The sequence below is a fragment of the Grampus griseus genome (genome assembly GCF_964374135.1).
Source record: "Grampus griseus genome assembly, chromosome: 6".
In the NCBI taxonomy this organism is placed as follows: domain Eukaryota; kingdom Metazoa; phylum Chordata; class Mammalia; order Artiodactyla; family Delphinidae; genus Grampus; species Grampus griseus.
Genome location: NC_139000.1, coordinates 51,522,394 through 51,540,448, shown reverse-complemented (window position 1 = coordinate 51,540,448; position 18,055 = coordinate 51,522,394).

Sequence of the window (18,055 nt, the reverse complement as noted above, 5' to 3'; positions counted from 1 at the left end):
GACCCCTTCGCTCCACGCCAGAAAAACTCACAATGGGTTCGTGTTTTTTATTTTATTCCCCTGCACCTTTTTCTGATTTTGGTGCTTGGCATCATGACCTCCCCTTCTGAGTCTCCCCCTGTAGCTTTTTTACCTTTGCAAACAGGCATCTCAATGCTTCTACCCCGCGACGCGCAAGAAAACTGCAAACCCCCTCCACTGCCAGTGCGTGTGCAAGCAGTTGGCAGGCTGGGTTTTTATTTTATTTATTGTTTTTACGGCGGTGGGAGGGGCACGGAGGGGCGGAGGACAGGAAATCGTTAGCCCTTCACTAGTTATTTTGAATATTAAGAAACAAAATCAAGAAAGTAAGTTTGCTAAACTAGTGGTTACCCTAGGGGAGATGGAAGGGGGAGGGGCACAAAAAAGTAGGTGAGCAAATTTGGGGTAGCTAGATTGAGGGGAAGGGGAACCAGGAGGGAATGGGAGGGGAAAGAGGCTGTTTCCTAAACAGAAAATAAACAAGACGGCCAGCCCTTGAACTAGTTCGAGTGATAAAAGCTGCCACATAAGGAGAAAACAAGTGGGATTTGCGTACAGTAAACTGTGCGGGCTGAAGACAGAACAGGGGATAGGAGTTGGGGGGAGGGCGGCTCCTGGAAGCCTATGGCGAGAGCAAGGCCCTCAGAAGTCAGAGCCAGTTGTGCCTTCCCCTGTGCAGTGTCCGGCTGGACTTAGGGAAAGCAGTGCCCAGGAACTTACTGGAAGGGGCGGGCTCCCTGGCTCCAGGTGGGTGGGCCCAAGACCAATCCCTCCACTGCACACTCATCCCCCCCATCAAAAATCTACACTACAGCCTCACTGCTTCCTCCAGGCTTCCCTGCCATGTCCAGATACCCCCCCATCTCATCCTATTCTCCTTGCACCCCATCTGCGGTACTTGCGGGCATGCAGCTGTAATCGTGATCCAGTTGAATTACACGCCATTCCCTGGCCCTGAACTCTGCAGAAAATCACAATCCCACCAATTGCTGAGAGGTGAAATGGTGTGGGAGTGGGGTGGGGAAAGAGAGGTTTTTCTATTGGGACGAGTCTCGGGAAGCCTGAGGAACTCTAATATTAAATAAGAAATTATCTGGATAATCTGGGGAGGGGGGTTTATGACTGCACAAACTGATTAGTAAACTAAATATTCAAAGGCAATAGGAGTCAGAGAGCCTGGGCTCCAGGCTGGTTGTTGGTTGTTCCACCCACTACCTGATTTGGTTGATTAACTCCCTGGACCTCAGTTGCCTCATCTGCAAAATGGGAAGAATGCCCTTCTTTGGCCTGTCTTGGCTGTGAAGATGGTAATAATGAGAATAGTCTTCACATCGTAAGAGCTCAGTAAACGTTTGCTTAGCCCGCTGTGGTAGCCCATGCAGCCCCAGGAGGGCCGGGCCACGGCATGCCTCCCAAGCTTGACTGAAAGGCAAGGGCGCAAAGAATCCAGCTCCTTCCTCCAGGTCCCTGTCTTAAAAGGGGTCAGGCCGTGACTGAGGACCTGTTAGGTGAGGAAACAGAAGTCCTCTGGGCTTGTAAACCGACACCAAATTACGAAGTGCAATTGGGGCTTCCTGCTTGTAAATTACAAAGCAGCGGGCCGCCACTGACTCTGCCAGTCCCCCCTGGTGGGGGCGGCTTCGGGGGTTGCGTCTCTCAGAGCTGGCCGTCGCTGAGGGACCCCCTCTCCTCCCTCTCCCCTTCCCCCAATTCTCTCTCACCCCGCACCCCTTCACCTTCTCATGCAGCTCGGACACTCGCGGTCCTAAGCGCCCGCCTCCCCCACCGAGTCAAGCAAGGGAACCTGAAGGAAAAAAGCAGGAAAAGGGGGACGGGGAGTCTCCCTCTCTCCTCTTTCTAAATGTGTGTGTGGCGGTTCTTTTCTACTCTCAAAAAAAAAAAAAAACGGGGAGGAGAAGCGTCTTTCAGATTGGCCCCCGCTCACCCATCAATTCCTTGCTACGAATCCCAGCGGGTCCGGCCGCCGCCTTCCTCTGCGTGGCCACGCCGGCTGGGATCCGACTCCAGGGCGTCTAGCTTCCCAACCTGGCCCGGCCACCTCCCACCCGATCACTGAGGGCCGGGCCGCGGGAATGCAGCGGGGTTTCAGGGCCCAGGCTCCACGCAGGCAATCCGGCTTGGAGGCTGAGCGTCAGGGTTTCGGAGCGGGCTCACGGGGGTTAAGATGCCAGATCTGCTGCTCCTTGGCTGGGGGAGAGCGAGGAGTATCCTAAACTGCCTCGGCACCTCACTCCACAACTGCAAAATGAAGTTAACCCTACTGTTGGTGATGTGTGTAGACCCTCCTGGCACGGTGACCCGCCAATACTGAGCACTCAGTACTTGGGAGTTGTTGGTGTTTTTTTTGTTTTTTTGTTTTTTTGGTTTTTTTTTTTTGTATTAGTTGTATCATTGTAACTCAAGGAACTGGCCTGCGGAGAGCCCGAGGCCGGGAAATTCGAGGCCAATTTCCTCGGACCTCGCCCGACTTCCCAGCCTCCGAGGCCCTGTGAGGCCTGCGCCGCACCGCCAGGCTGAGTGGCCTCCCTACATCAACCTGCCGCGAGCGCCCGGGGAGGTGAATGGTTTTTGGAAACACCTGGGCATGGCAGGAGTGCTTTGCTGGGGCTGGCTACGGCTGTTTTCTTTCCAGAAGGCAACCTCGAATCCACCGCCTCTCGCGGAAAGTTACTCTTAATGTTGTATCGTCTCACAACTTTGACCGGCTGTGGACCGGGCTAAATAAATAATCCCAGATGCGATTGCGGAGATACGATTTCCCAATCTGCTTTGCGTAATCAAATATACGACCTGTCACAAGCAATGGGGGGTGGGGGGCCGGGGGGCGCGTGGGGGGATGAGACAGCTTGCGGAAGATAACCGTTCTCCGAGAACTCTCCCTTTCCCTGCTCGGTGTGTACCAAAAAAAAAAAAAAAAAAAAAAGCTTAATAAAAAAGGACAATGTGATCTGGGCTGTCATCCCTCCTCCGTGGAAGCAAGGTTTAAATCACCGGTATTTATGACAGAAAGGGACGCGCTTAGTCCACGCCTCCTTGTTTTACAAACGGAAAGGAAAATTGAGTTTACAGAAGTTCAGGGCACTTGCCAGGGAGACGCATAGCTCCATAGTGACTGTGTGGGACCAAAGAGGCCAAGTAACTCCCCCCCCTCCACCTCAATGTCTTCACACCATTCAAACAAAAATGTGCCCTTTGCGGCGGGATGCGGAGTCAGATGCCGGCTGTGTGAAGCAATCCTAGAACATTCAAGCATCTGCCAGCCAACCCGCCCCAACCCCCAGGCAGCTTCCATCCTCCGTGCTGGGAAATGTGGCTCAATTCACTTGGGGGTCAAGTAGCAGCTAGGAGATGAAGCAACCACAGACCTCCTTGACTTCTTAGTACCCGGTCCAAGTGGTCGTCAGGGGAAGTAGAGACTCAGGGTTGTAGCTGAGGCCTGCGTTCCATCGCAGGGGCGGTGTCCTTGCTTGTTGCCACATCAGGAGGCACAGAGAGCTCCTGCTTGGGGCCTCTCCGCAGCCCCTAGGAGGCCTCATGATCACCTGACGGTGAACCCTTAACTGAGAACTGTCCACCCCTACTCCCATCCCATATGGGGCCTTCATGTTTCTAGGGGGCAGATTTTAACCACACTCAAATGACTTTCCATATTTTCCCAACAATCCAACTACCAAGTAGAAAGGAGGAGGAAAGCAAGGTGTTTGCAGGGCAGGCACTATGGTGAAAATTTAACTCATCCATGGCAGGAGCCATTGGGCAAACCTCTTCACCTTCCTGGGCCTCAGGTTCCTTGACGAAAGTGAGCAGTAAATTTCAGTGGTTTCCAAGTTCTTTCTTAAACATTAACATCAATAACAAATGCTAACTACCATTTGATGGTTATCATGGTTCAGATAATAAGTTTGAGGCATGAAGCAAGTCCAAGAAGGACAAGAAGAAGAGGAGGGAGGAAAAAGAATTAGAAACAAACCAACTTCGGTGTTGATTTTGGCATCTTGGTGACAGTTCTGCTCCTCCCTACTTCCGTTGTTGATCCTAATCAAAATCCTAGTTAAAAATGTGATAATGAAACCCAAAAATGTCAACTAGTGAAAGATGGGGACATGGAATAGTTTCACAAAAGATGCAGGTCCCCAGAGCCCAGATCCAATGCAGACTCATTCAAGTGACTCTTAGAGGGTTCTCACATGTCATCAAGGTTCTATGATCTTGTGACTTCTAGATTAGGTCCGTATGGCCGGATTTTAAGCAAAAAAGTTACCAGGCCACTCAAACAGGCCTCCCTAGCCCTGTCCTGTGTGATATGCTCCCTCTGGGGTCTGAGTTTGGGCTCTGGAGAAGGCCAAACATTTCCTTTGCTGTTAGCCCAGAAGTCTCCCTGAAATGTGTCCTTGCCAGCCGGAGGAATTCCTCCCAATTTCTACCAGAAGCATCCCTATGGTCAAGCTTTACCCCAACCCCAACCTAGTAGAAGATTCCAGCAGTGTGATATGCACAGCACAGATGCTCCACGATGTCCATCATGATGGATTGGGGGGAGGGAAGGAGTGGCTAAGAAGAGAGGATCAAACCATACTGGGCTCTGTCTTTGCTTTCACCTGGATAGCAAGCGACCATCCATATATCCAAGCGACTGAAGTGTGATCACCAAAACACAGACACTTCTATATACATAGTACTTGACCTGCCTGAGTTTTGAGATTCTCTCCCTCTATGAAATAATTAGTGAAGAAAAGTAGAAGACTGTCCAGGGATTCTGTTCTAGCCCTTGTTTTGCCAACTAAAGTAACCCTTGACCTTGGGCCAATTTACTCACCATCACTCCTTTAGGCTTCAATTGGCTACTCTGCAAAATGAAAGACTTGAACCAAATTACGTCTAAAGGTCTTTCCCATATTTTTAAAAATACTTTTGGGTGGAGTGAGAAAATGAAAAAGGCTTGTGTGACGGTTTCTCCATGGAGGTGTGTGGGAAGGAGAGAGAGGGGACAGGGAAAGAAGAAAGCCCAGCTTGAGGGCGCACCCCTTATAACAAAGTGCTACATAAACTTTAAGAGCCATGAGGAAATATTCTCTTTGAAAACGCTGACCCCAGCCAGCAGGAGGGTGTTCTAAGGGAGAAAAGATGAGGAGTTCGAAGGGGGCAGGCAAAGGGGAGATGTCACTTGCTTCAAACTGATTTAACGGGGTGAGAGTGCAGGTGCAAGAAACTCCTGTCCTCACCTCCTGGCCACCAACCCCCCGCCCCCGCCCCCAGCCCTCCACCCCTACCTCTTCTTTTGCAGAAGATTTATTGGCGAGGTGAGGCCAGGCTAACAAAACTGCAACCCCGGGTGCTTCGGACCCCGCAAGAATGCTTTGATCCTCCCACAGTGTCTAGTGGTCCCCAGCGGATTGCATTGCCAAATGCCAGGGACCCCCTGGGCGGGGCCACTGCCCAAGGATCCAGCTTCCCCAAAACCAGCGGTGGGTGCATCCTCCCTGCGGCAAGAAGCCGCGTGGGGGCGCGCCAACCAGCACTCGATAGACACGGCGGAGACCCAGAGGCGCCGGGGTCCCGCGGCCTCGGAACCCGAGCAGCACCGCGCACCAGCCGCGTGAAATCCTCGCGCCCTCCCGCCCTCTTTTCTAGGTGGGGTCGGCGGTCAGTGGCGAACAGTGATCGATTGGAAGTCTGAAGGGTCATCGGCGAAGGAGGGAGAGACTGTAGGGGTCATTTGCTTGTCTGGGGGCTTCTGAATCCTACTCCTTCTAGTCTTTTAAGCGTCTACTTGGAGAGGAGGCTTTCTTGCGCTGATTCTTGGATTACTTTTCCCGGGACGGAAAGGAGAAGAAGGAATCACAGTTATTGACGGCCCACCGTTTGTCAGATTCGTTTGTCAGATTCCATGCCAGATCCTTCCAACTTCGTGCTATCAACTCTTCACAGCTTTCCATTTTACAGTTAAAGATGCAGGTTCCAAGAGGCTGTGCTGTCCAGGGTACAGGGCTAGGACAACAGAACCCAGATCTGAATTTGAAGCCTCCCATTCCAGCATGCTTCCCACCAGTAGTTACCTAGACCTAAGTCCCAGCTGCTTCCGCAGGAAACCAATCCCCCAAACCCCGAAGTTAGGAAATGACCCAAGACAAATCCTCACAATGCAAAGATTACAGGAAGCTGTGTAAACCAGCCTGGGCTCTGAAAGCATAGAAGACCCCAAATCATTTCTGAGGCTCCTGAGAAGTTTTGGACAAGTCACGTGACCTCTCTATGTTTCAGTTACTCATTTGTAAGATGAGGATAATAAATACTTTTCCTTGCCAATACCAGTGGTTTCCTAAGTTCAAAATGGAAAAAAAAAAAAAAACTAGAATTGTTTGGAAATAATAAAGTATTCTGAACATAAGGTATTAATGAGGTCCCCCTTGTCTTATTTTGCCAAATCAGGAACACCATGCCCTGTGTAGTAAGTTGATAAGATCAAATAAAATGATGGCTGTGAAAGGCCACAGAGGGGAATACTGTGCTGTTTTATTAATGATTGTTCAAGCAATACCCTTCTCAGAAATGAAGCTGCCATTATGTTCCTTCATTAGCCAAATTAAAACTTCAGTGCTTCAAGCTTTGGAATGCTTACATAGATTTCTTTAACCCCGTGGAAGCATTGAGAAGGAAATATTATTCTCACTTTGAAAAGCAAGAGGGATGCAGAAAGTTAACAAAAAACCTTGCTACATAAACGTATTGACCAAAAGGCTTTCCGTTTCTCCTCCAAAAAAAAACTTTGTGTCATTGTGCAGGGTAGAACAGATTCATCTTTAACTCTCTTACCTCAGTCTGCTAAGGCTGGTTTCCAGCCTTTTCTTTTTCTTATACTTTTAATAATGGAAATGTTAAACAATATACAAAAGCAGGCCAAATAGTGTAATGTCCATTAGCATAATCCAATAGTATAATATCCATGCTATTCATATATCCATATGGATACACAATATCTATATAACCGTTAGCCAGATTTAACAGTTGTCCTGGGCCATTCTTTCTGTCCCTCCTTTCTCAGAAGAATACTTTAGAAGGTCCACTGCATTTCTGTCGATTAAAGCTGCAGCCCCACTGACTGAGTTGGTAAGATTTAATTACAGTAATTGGATAGAATTTCTTGGGCCTCAGATCTGATATCTCTTTGAATTCACAACCTTGTGATAAATCATTCCAGCAAAATACTCATTGTTTGAGCAATTGGCTTTATATGCCAATGGACTGGAACCAGAGACACAGGTGGCAGAAGTGAATCATGGCTCTAGATTCTAGAAACTGAATTCCTTCTTTTCTAGTGCAGCCTTTTCTAACCAAAACACACAGTAATTAATTACTCCTTCAAAAGGTTTAGGATTCTTATACTGTACAGGCCTGGAATTAGTTCCTTTAGCAGAGTTTACCTCAGCCCTGGGTGTAGATCTATGAACCTGTTGGACTCCCTACACTCGAGAGAATTTTACTTTTTGCCCAAGACACACCTTGAGCCCGGCCTAAGACATCTTCAACTGTCTCACATTTACATTAAAACCTCCCCGGAGCTCAAAGAACAGGAGTTTTGTTGTCACTGTTTTCTTTTCTATGGTTTTTCTTTATCCTGGTTTGCACAGTGCATGCAGACATCTGTACACTTAACTTTCATCTACTTAAGAGTTACAAGTCAGTAGACTTGGCTTATCTTTTCCAAAAGCACTAGAACTGGCCTCAGTACACAGTCCAGTGTATGAAAACACGTAATCAAGTTCCAGTTACAGCATTCCCTATAGTATTCCCAGATGCTCCCTGTCATTTGGCAAATCTATAATGTAATAAATATTGATGGTTCCCTTACATGTGGTGTTAAGATCTGCCCAGCCAAATGTTTTTTTTCTGCACTGTCTTTTAAAAATGTGTTGCTAAAGTTGTTGTCCTGAATTTTGTTTGTACTCTGGCAGCTTTATTTAAATGTCAACCAGATGCAGAATTTCATCGGAGTGTTTTCCTTTTTTTTTTTTTTAATTTGTCCCTGTGGCTTGTTGTGTTTTAAGACATTTTTTAAAAGTCTTTCTAACATGCCTGTTCCTGACTGAAGATAAAACATTTTAAAAATCAACGAACTTCTTCAATTAACACGTTCTAATTTTCCTTTCTGGCTACAAGATCACGGTTTCTGAATTTCAAATGGTTTTCAAGGCAAGATACAAGTAGAGTAACTGCCTCATTGAGTGTAGCTTAATGTTACTGTAACGGTGACTTCTGCACCACGGAAGGGAACTGTCACTTACAACCTTTTTCCCTCCTCTTCCAGTTACACACACGCTTCCATTCAAAGCCCTCTTTTCTCTCCTTTCCAAAAATATTATCCTTCTGGGGAGAAATTTTTCATGCATAAACTCAGCTCAACCAGTGACTTTTTTCAAACAAAATTTGAGAAAACCAATTCTTAATTATTTTAGGGAGGTAACATATACACTAGTTTTTAAACCTAGCTTTGAGCATGTTGATAATTAAAAATTTAAAGAGAAAAACCCATGCATTTAGCCTGTGATGAGAAAGACTCTTGAGTCTTTTGGAAGTTACCAAACTCTTAGTAAAAGCAAAAGGGTTTTTATAACTATTTTACATTACAGACGCTACAGCAGGACAGAATGATTTCTATTTTTCTCAAGTTCCATAATTATGAGCATTCAGTGCTACATGCGTACACATATTTGGTAGGGTCAGATAAATAATGGTAATTTTGTTATCACTGCTACAGGAAAGGTTTTTGTTGGTCTTTTTAAACAACTACTCGATTTAAAAAACAAAGCAAAGAAAAAAAAACAAAGCAAAGGAAAAAAAAGCAAAAAGCTTTTAACAACTCCTCTATTAAAAAAAAAAGCAAAAGAAGCTGATTATTCTGTATGGTACACAGAAGAACAAAATAAGTTTCAGGAAATTTAGAATATTCACTTAAAAATCTACATTGTCTATACACTTTCTGGGAGGATATTAAGTGTGGAATTTTATCTAGAAATGTTGATAAATTTACATCATAATGAGATTAACCCTAGTTTGTTTTTGTCTGTGTGTCTGTTATAGTTTTATTAACCAAATTTCTCATACTTGATACAAATTAGAAATAGAATTTAAAAGCTTTCTAAAAGTACAATTTAGCTTTTACTTCTGTTGTAAAATTAGTTTCTCTAAAAACTATAAAACTAATTAAACTGATATGAAAAATTCAAAGTCTGTGCTGCCTGGTTTAGGAAAGGAGACAACTCAGTTAGGGCCAACCATTTCATTTCTATTTCTTGTTAACTGCTTGCGCATCTTGAAATGAAAACAGCCAGAATAGGCTACTTTTAAATTACTCAATAATTACAATATTCTAACGAAAGAAGTTGGGATTTATCATGTGCAATAGAGTTGTTCAGGAGTGACAGGCAAGGGATTTTTCATGCGATGCTGCTTGCTTTATGCTGCTGTGTTATTTGATAACCATCCCCAGGGACCTGGGTCCCAGTCCTATCTTCAGTTTGAATCTCATCCAATCAAGAGACAATTAATCTCAATCTGAGTCAGTCCTACTAAGTTTCAGTAGAGCCATGCTGAAGTTTGGGGCAGCCACTTACAGAAAACCCAGAATGGAGGGGAAAGCTACACGTAATAGCTTTCATTGTACCATTCACTGCCTCTGGGAAAGCAGATCTTAATGGGCTTCAAAAGGCATTTCTATGAATGCATTTTTTTCACTCTTACTTAGGTTCAAAACATTGAAGGGGCTTCCTTCCTCTGTAGGCAGTGAGGTTTTTTTCTTTTTAATTCAACTGTCAATGAAATTGTAAGAAGAATTATAAGTCCATATTTGATGACTCTCCAAGATTCCAAGTCATAATTAGATCATTCTAATGTGTTTGAGAAGTTAAATTCACATCCATCACATAGGCTGTTAGCAAAAGAACACCCAGAAGACAGTAGAGGCAACAAGCTAAGTAATTCTGATATTGAAACTGCTCTGCCTTGATCATTTGGGTTTGGGGAAGGGGGAGCAGGCCATGTCTCCAAATAGAAATGAGCACATAATTCTTACAGGCATAAGCAGCAGTCCATTGACCTGACAGGGCCTCAGAGACCAGCAAAACCCTTGTCTGACTCTGACAAGTGTCAGAGTGGTACGCCTTGCCAGTGAAGCAGTTTCTAAGCAAAACCCACTTGTGAGCACTGTGGTAAGACAGCCGAAACAGTTTATAGGAGAGAGTCCTCATTGCCATCTTGGGCTTGTGGGACTGGGGATGGGCAGGGGATGGTAACTATCTTGATAAACAAGCAGCCTGATGTAATTAATCTTTGTAAAACATTAAATTTAACGCTCATAATGGTTTGTTTTTTGTTTCCTGGACACGTTGCACGGCTGGTGGGATCTTAGTTCCCTGACCGGGGATCGAACCGGCGCCCTCGTCAGTGAAAGCACGGAGTCCTAACCACTGGACCGCCAGGAAATTCCCCTGTAATGTTTATTTTTTTAATATTCATAAAAGCCCTGGACCCAAGTCTCTGGCCCTCTGCAAACTAAGTTTAAAACTGCGGTTGAGAAAAGTTTTAAACAGCTAAGTCTCACCCTTATTATCTGGGGCCAATGAGCTATGAAATGACCAAAAAACTAAGTGTTAATATAAGAAAAATAAAATGGGACAATAGGCCTGGATAATCTCCATGCTCTCTAACCAGCCTCTGTGTAATCAAGAGTTTATTTTCAAGGCCAGCCTTCCTGTCTGGTGTGTGGCTCAGTCTCTCATGCCCTCAGCCTGGCCTGTCTCCACAGCCTCCTCTGTTGGCAAGCCTCTCCAAATTCAGTCCTCCTTTACATCAGCAGGTGCATCATCTGAAGACATCACTGTGGTCCATCCTCCAACTATATCACTCCCTGCTCAGTGCCCCAGGCCAGTGCCACCAGCCCTAACTCTCGTCTAGCACGCAAAGCCATCCACAACCTCAATTTCCGCTTCTGTCTATGAGAACCCACCCACACTGGGCTGCCCAATACCCTCTATTGTACCCACAGGTCTTTACTGACAACTCCTCTCTATCTGTCCACTGCTACCAGCCCCTCAGTACTCCACCAATCACAATCCACCATCTCTTAAGGATTGGTTCACATTTTATGAAACCTTCTCTGCCTATCCCATCCTTTGACCTCTGATTTATCTCAATATCTATGCTCTTTATACTCTACCTTGTATTTTTAGTTATTTTTATATTGTTTTATTTACTTTTTATCATTTTGGTAAGTCATTTTTCTAAATCTAGGCTGCAGGCTCCTTAAGAATAGGGACCATATCTTAAAACTCGTGTTCCCAATATCACCTAGAACAACACCTTAAAGAACATACGTGGTCAGTGGATATTTGCTGATTAAATGATTAGGTCACTAGTTTGTCAGTGGAAAATAAAGGTCTTTCACTCATTAATATAACAGATACTTATTGAGTACTTATGTGTTAAGCCCAGTTCTAAGCTCTGGAGACACAGCAGTGAACAAAACAGACAAAATCCCCTGGCCTTATGGAAGGAAGACAGACAATTACAAACATATAAGAAAGTATATAATATGTCAGATGGTGATAAGTGCCATGAAAAAGAAAAAAGTCCTCTCAAAATTCATATATTGAAGCGCTAACCCCCAATGTGACTGTACTTGAAGACAGGGCTTTTAGGAGGTGATGAAGGTTAAATGAGATCGTGAGGGTAGGGTCCTAGCTGATAGGATTGGTAGACTTATAAGAAGTGAGATTGATCACTGTCTCTCTGCACACATGCTCTGAGGGACACAGCAAGGACACAGGGAGAAGGTGACCGTCTGCACACCAGGACGAGAGCCCTCACCAGAACCTAACCATTCTGGCACCCTGATCAAGGACTTCCAGACTCCAGAACTGTGAGAAAATGAATGTCTGTTGTTTAAGCAAAAACAAAACAAACAAACAAAAAACCCCAAGTAAGAGGAATAAGGAGTGTCTGGAAGGGGTGCTATTTTATACAGAGTGGCTTCACTGATAAGGGACATTTGAACAGAGACCTAAAGAGGTGTTGCTATCTGATGGAAGAACATTCCAGCCAGAGAAAATGACAAAGGCCCTGAGGTAGGAACATGCTTGGCGTGTTCAATGAACAAGAAGCGGCACAAATGCAACTGTATCAGAGTAAGGGAGACAGTGATGGTGAACGGAGTGTTTGAGAAGTGGGGAGGGACAGATCATATAGAACCTGGGCTTTCACTGTGAGGAAGATGGGGAACTTAAATAAACGGAAGTGTAAAGCATTAAAGCAGTTTGTGTCATTTAAGCATGAATGCCAGTGTCTAAAATCAGACCAACACTCAGGCTATTTGTGTAAAATAAAATCACTGCTACATTTATAGAGCACCCACCTAAGGCCAGGTGCATTAACAGATTATCTAATTAATTCCTCTGAGTTGAGCAATATGTCCATTTTGTAGACATACAGAGTTTAAGAAACTTTCCCATGGCTACACATCTGATCAATTATCGGTGGGCCTAGAATTCAACTCCAGATAGATCTAACTCCAGAGCCCATTCCTTTAACCATTGTTGGTGGAAACTGAAGAAGTCTCAAATATACATTATACTTGAATACAGATGACTTGTATATAAATGGTCAATGTCATCTATATATGAGTGCTTTTAGTATTGCTAACATTTGAGAATCTGGATATAGACTCTTGGCAAGTGATACTACATAAATAAATGATAAGTTAACTGCCATTAACATTATCACTAGCAATTCTCTCATGGAACTACAGTGCATGGAGGCTTGAGAGCTAAAGTCCAGTACTTCGAACTCCTCAGCATCCAGGCCCCAGTGTCCTCTTACTGAATGAAGCCTCTCCATTGGCCTCAACAACACCCAAAGGGGCAAATACTGCACCTATCCTGACGGTAGAAGCTCTCAACTCCCAGAATAGGTGGAAACCACCTGCGAAATTTTGGCTTTCCCTCATCCCCAAAAAAGTGCCCAGGCCAGCAGCCCTGCAGGTGCTGAATCAGGAACCAGGCACTTTTATGGCCATCAAAATTAAGAATCACTGACCCAGGGTCTCAAATAGTCTGTTAGACCCATGATATCCAGGGACTTGGTCCAGCTCCGACTTAGTAACTGAAAGGCTTACTTGGCAAATATCTAGCCAACAAATTCTCTTTTTTTCTATTTCAGAATCATAAAACATGTGTCAGTCAGATGCACTTCTAGACTCTGGATTTGGACCTGCATATGTAAAAGGAGGAGCTATTGAGGGGTACTCTAACAAGCAAAAAGTGTGCAGGAAGTGTTGTTACTACAAAGAGAGAGACCAACTGGCCCAGTGGATCCTCAAATCAGAAAGCAGTGATGGGCAGAGGCAGGATGGCAAATGGGCTTCAGTTCCAGAACCAACTCAGATTGCCAGTTTGCAGCTGCCAAGAGCATTGCACCAGGCAAAGGAGTCTGAGGCCGGGCAGCAAAGAGCAGAGTTCAATTAGTGATGACTACCACGGACGTGCAGATGAAACAGCACACTTTATATAGAGAGAGAGTTAAGTGGGAGAATATCGTGCTAGAGAAAGACATCCTACCTGATCCAAAAAAGAAATGAAATTGCAAGAAACATCAAAATTGATATTTAGCAGGTAAAAATCCATCTAGTCTCCATTTAACCATCGGAATATTCAAAATGAGATCTCAACAGAAAAAGCCCAGTATTTATAACATTTATTAACTTCCCTAATAATGCTAATATTTAAAAGGAAGCATACATTTAATTTACCAGGTGGTTTATCAAGCTATCATGGTTAATGCAGTTATATTTTAGGGTAATCCTGCAGGTGGAGCAAAGTCATCAACAGTTAGCTAATTTACAACTGTGCTGACACTACTCTTCTTCCTAATCTAATGGTTTATTTAACTGCTGTCTACTGCCTCCTTTATGAGCTTTTAGCTTCTTCCTGTGATTTTTCTTGAGCCTGACAATGTGACATTGTTTGTTTGTTTTTGTCTTTTTTCCCAAGGTTTATGTTGACTTGTATTATTCTCATCATGTGCCTACTTGTTCAACACTTATATAAGCAAATCCCTAGGCTAAGAACATGTGAAATAGAAGTTATCATCTACCAACAACCTGATCTTTAAAAATATTTAGGCAGGGAGGGGCACAAACAAACTATTTTTAGGTCATCTTTCTCTCTCCATGCAATACAACTCTTAAAGTTACTTTTGCTTTTCCTCCTATTTTTATGGAACAATTTCTGACATATAATATTTTAAATATTACAATATCCTAGATTATGCGTAGTTATTTTCTATTTCATGGAACTATTAAGTATACGTATATATCACATATATATATGTATGTGATTTCATGGAACTCTTAAGTACATATAATATCTTACATTATGCATAACTATTACTTTTGCACATTACATGTTAGACATACTTCAGCATAAAAGATTTGCTGACTCTGGAAAGATAACAAAGAACATCTCACGTGATAATGTATGCTTATGCAAATAGCTCCTCTAATTATGCTACAGAATGATAAATATATTAAATTGACAGCTGGAATCATTTGCTCATGATTTTCAAACATACTTTAGCTTACGAACCTTTCTGCAAAAGAAAGCACCCTACAAGGCCCCAACATGAAACAGTTAAATTCTGAGCTACCCTCATTGAAACAGGAATGGGGACCCTGTGTGTCTCTTCTTCTCCAGTTCCCCCAGCCCAGCCCAGCGTGGCAGTCCCTAAATCACGGAAACTGAGGAAAGGGAGGCTTAGCTGGATGCTATATTATGCAGGATTTGTTTGCTGAGCATTTCAACACCAGACTACAAATGCTTTATCATGTTTCCCTTGGATCAATCGCCCCTTTATGAGAGGTTTCTAAAGCAGGAATTATTTGATGAGGCTCCACCATGATGGGCTTTGAACATGCCCTTCCTTTTACTTTGAATAATTTATTTTTTACGTTTACATCCAAAGTCACTTAAATTAATGAGAATAATGTCATTAGAGAATAATGATCACAAGATGTGACAAGGTGATGGACGCCTATTATACTAACTTCAGCATCTGTTTCTATAACTTCTTTTGACTATAAAACACTCAGAAACTCCTGATCCATTCAGACAGGTAGCTGCAAAGAGTAATTTTTAGAACTTTTTAATTGAGGGAGAATTTATATACAGTGAAATGCATAAGCATTAAGTGTACAATCCAATGACTTTTTATAAAGGTGTGTACCCGTGTAACTAACACCCCAATCAAGATATAGATGCCTATCTGTGTGGCTGACTTTGGGGTGAGGGATAAATGCCTTTGGCAGTGTGCAGGTAAGCCAGTTTTCAGTCAGAAAATCATCCTGAGAGGCCTGCTGAAGAGCTGTGAACCAGGCAGGGCCCCCAATCCCAGTCTGAACAGTAGCCCAATGTGTTAGAGAAACAGTCCCAGTCAGGCACAGCTGGGGAGCCCCACCCCAGCTCTGTGAACTCAGGCACCATCCCTGAAGCCGAAACACCAAGGGGACAGTGGGCACTACAGTTACAATGATGCGCGACGGCATTCTGCATGCGGTGGGGCAGGCCTAGCCCAGGGAGAAGGGGCCAGAGCTCCTTTTCCCAACGTGTGCTCTCCTTGGGTCAATAGTGAGGTTGTTATGAGAGTGTAACCTGAGCCGGGTAATGTGTGTAGGATCTGTGGCTTTCTTGTGTCCCTGCTATGTTCATTAGTATTAGGAGTGTGATGGATTGGCAACACGTGTGCGCTCTGAGTCTTAAACCAGCCCTGAGAGTTTAGCACTCTATTAGTTACACATCACAGAAACCCAGGGGATGTTTACTCAAAAAAGAGGATCACTTACCAGAGGAAAACATGCTAATTCATTCCTGATACCGTCTGGGGAGAGGGACACCCCATCGGCCGGGGAGTGCTGTAACCCGTCATCCAAGACGGAGGTGCAATGAGGGGCTGGTGGGAAGCTACAGAAAACCCCAGCTCCCCCCGGCCTGGAAACCCTGAAATCTCAGATCCTCAGTTGTTCCTACATGAACCCCTCCGGGACAGAAGTTCACAGAAGGCTCTGTGTTGACATTTCAATTCATTACCCTGTTCCAGAAGCAGGGAACCCTCAACGCCATCTCTCCCACACCCTTGCCAGGCCACAGAGAAGGGAACTCCCACTCTGCCCTCCATCTCACCATTTTTTCCACCAGCTGCTGCCTCTCAGGCCTGGACCAGCTGTATCTACTCCCACCTCAGCCCAATAGGTACCAAAAGGGCCCAGAAAGGATGTCTCAAATCCTGGAGCTCCTCTGAAGCAGGTGACATTACTGTCCTTTTTTTTTTTTTAAATGTAGAGTACTTTGAGAAGATAAATGCCAAGTTCACTTCTCACTCTAAGTTTCCAGCGTCTTAATGTTGTCAAAGCAATTTTGTAGACATGAGGAAAATACAGCTGTGGCTAAAATATCAATGAATCCATGAATGGTGCTGGCTTTAAATTATCCTGTATAATTGGTATGTAATATCTACTAAGAATATAGACTATACACACACACACATTTGGGCAGTGGTGTGCTAGCAAAGGTTTAACAACTGGCTGAGGTGGGGGGAGCCCCGATTTGCAATGCCTGATAGTTTCTGGGGTGTAAATATTCCCACCATAAATGAATTTCGAGCAACCAACCTGATATCACTGAACTCCAAGTTGGAAAGAGATGTTCACAACTGGTTTTCACAAGCTGGTAGGAACAGGTGCCAGCACACCGTTAGAAGCTGGATAAATACAACTAAATAAAAATCACCCCTGTTTCTCATTATCTGCAAAGTTTGTTCTCCTCTCCTTTCTGTTACTGTTCCCACATCTCAGGGTAGTGGTGAAGATCTGGGACCCTAAGTCAGCATATCTGGTTCAAATCCTAGCTCTGCTAGTATGAAATCCTGGGCGAATTCCTTTGTCTTTCCTTGTCTACAAAATTGAGACTTTTTCAAAGAGGTTCTAGGGCTTCCCTGGTGGCGCAGTGGTTGAGAGTCCGCCTGCCGATGCAGGGGACACGGGTTTGTGCCCCGGTCCGGGAAGATCCCACATGCCGCGGAGCAGCTGGTCCCGTGAGCCATGGCCGCTGAGCCTGCACGTCCGGAGCCTGTGCTCCGCAACGGGAGAGGCCACAGCAGTGAGAGGCCCGCGTACCGCAAAAAAAAAAAAAAGAGGTTCTACTCCATAGGGCTGTCGTGTGGATTAATTAACTTACTTAGTACTCTCTACAACAGTGACACTCTTCCGTGAGCATCAGGGTCCCCTACAGGGCTTGCTAAGACATAGATGGCTGGGCCTCATCCCCAAAGTCTCCAATTCAGTAGGTCTCAGTTGTGGTCTGAGAATGTACATTTCTAACAAGTTTCCGGGTGAGGTCTGAGTTTGCATTTCTAGCAAATTCCTAGGTGGTGATGATATGGTTGGTTCAGAGCTCACACTTGGAGAAGCAGTACCCTAAGGGTTTCAGTATGGTGCCTAGAATCCATTAAATATTGGCCGTTGTATTGTCAGTTCTAAGAGGTCAGAGCCATTGCTTCTAACTAAAGACCATACCAGGAAGACCCCAGGCGCTTCCTAAATGAACATACTATCTCAGAGGGGGATCTATGAGCAACCTCAGCTGCCCTCAAGCAAGGAATAGCAGGAGAGCACCCACTCTTCCCTTGCCGCTCCCTCCCTCAGTCAGCAAGGCAAACGCCAGCCCCCCACCCCGAGGGTCTACTGTGGGCCAGATCGGACAGAGGAAGATCAGGTAGGGCTAAAAGACACATACGTTAGAGAGGCAGGAAGCAAAAACAATTACCTCCTGACGTCACCAGCCAAAAGGAGAATCCCCTGAAAGGCAGCTGTCCTTCCGTCAGGCATTCAGGTTTGCCTAGTGGCTTGTTTTTCAGTAGTTGATCATATCTATGCCTGGAGAGCACTAATATTTATTGGTAATGACGGGGGCTG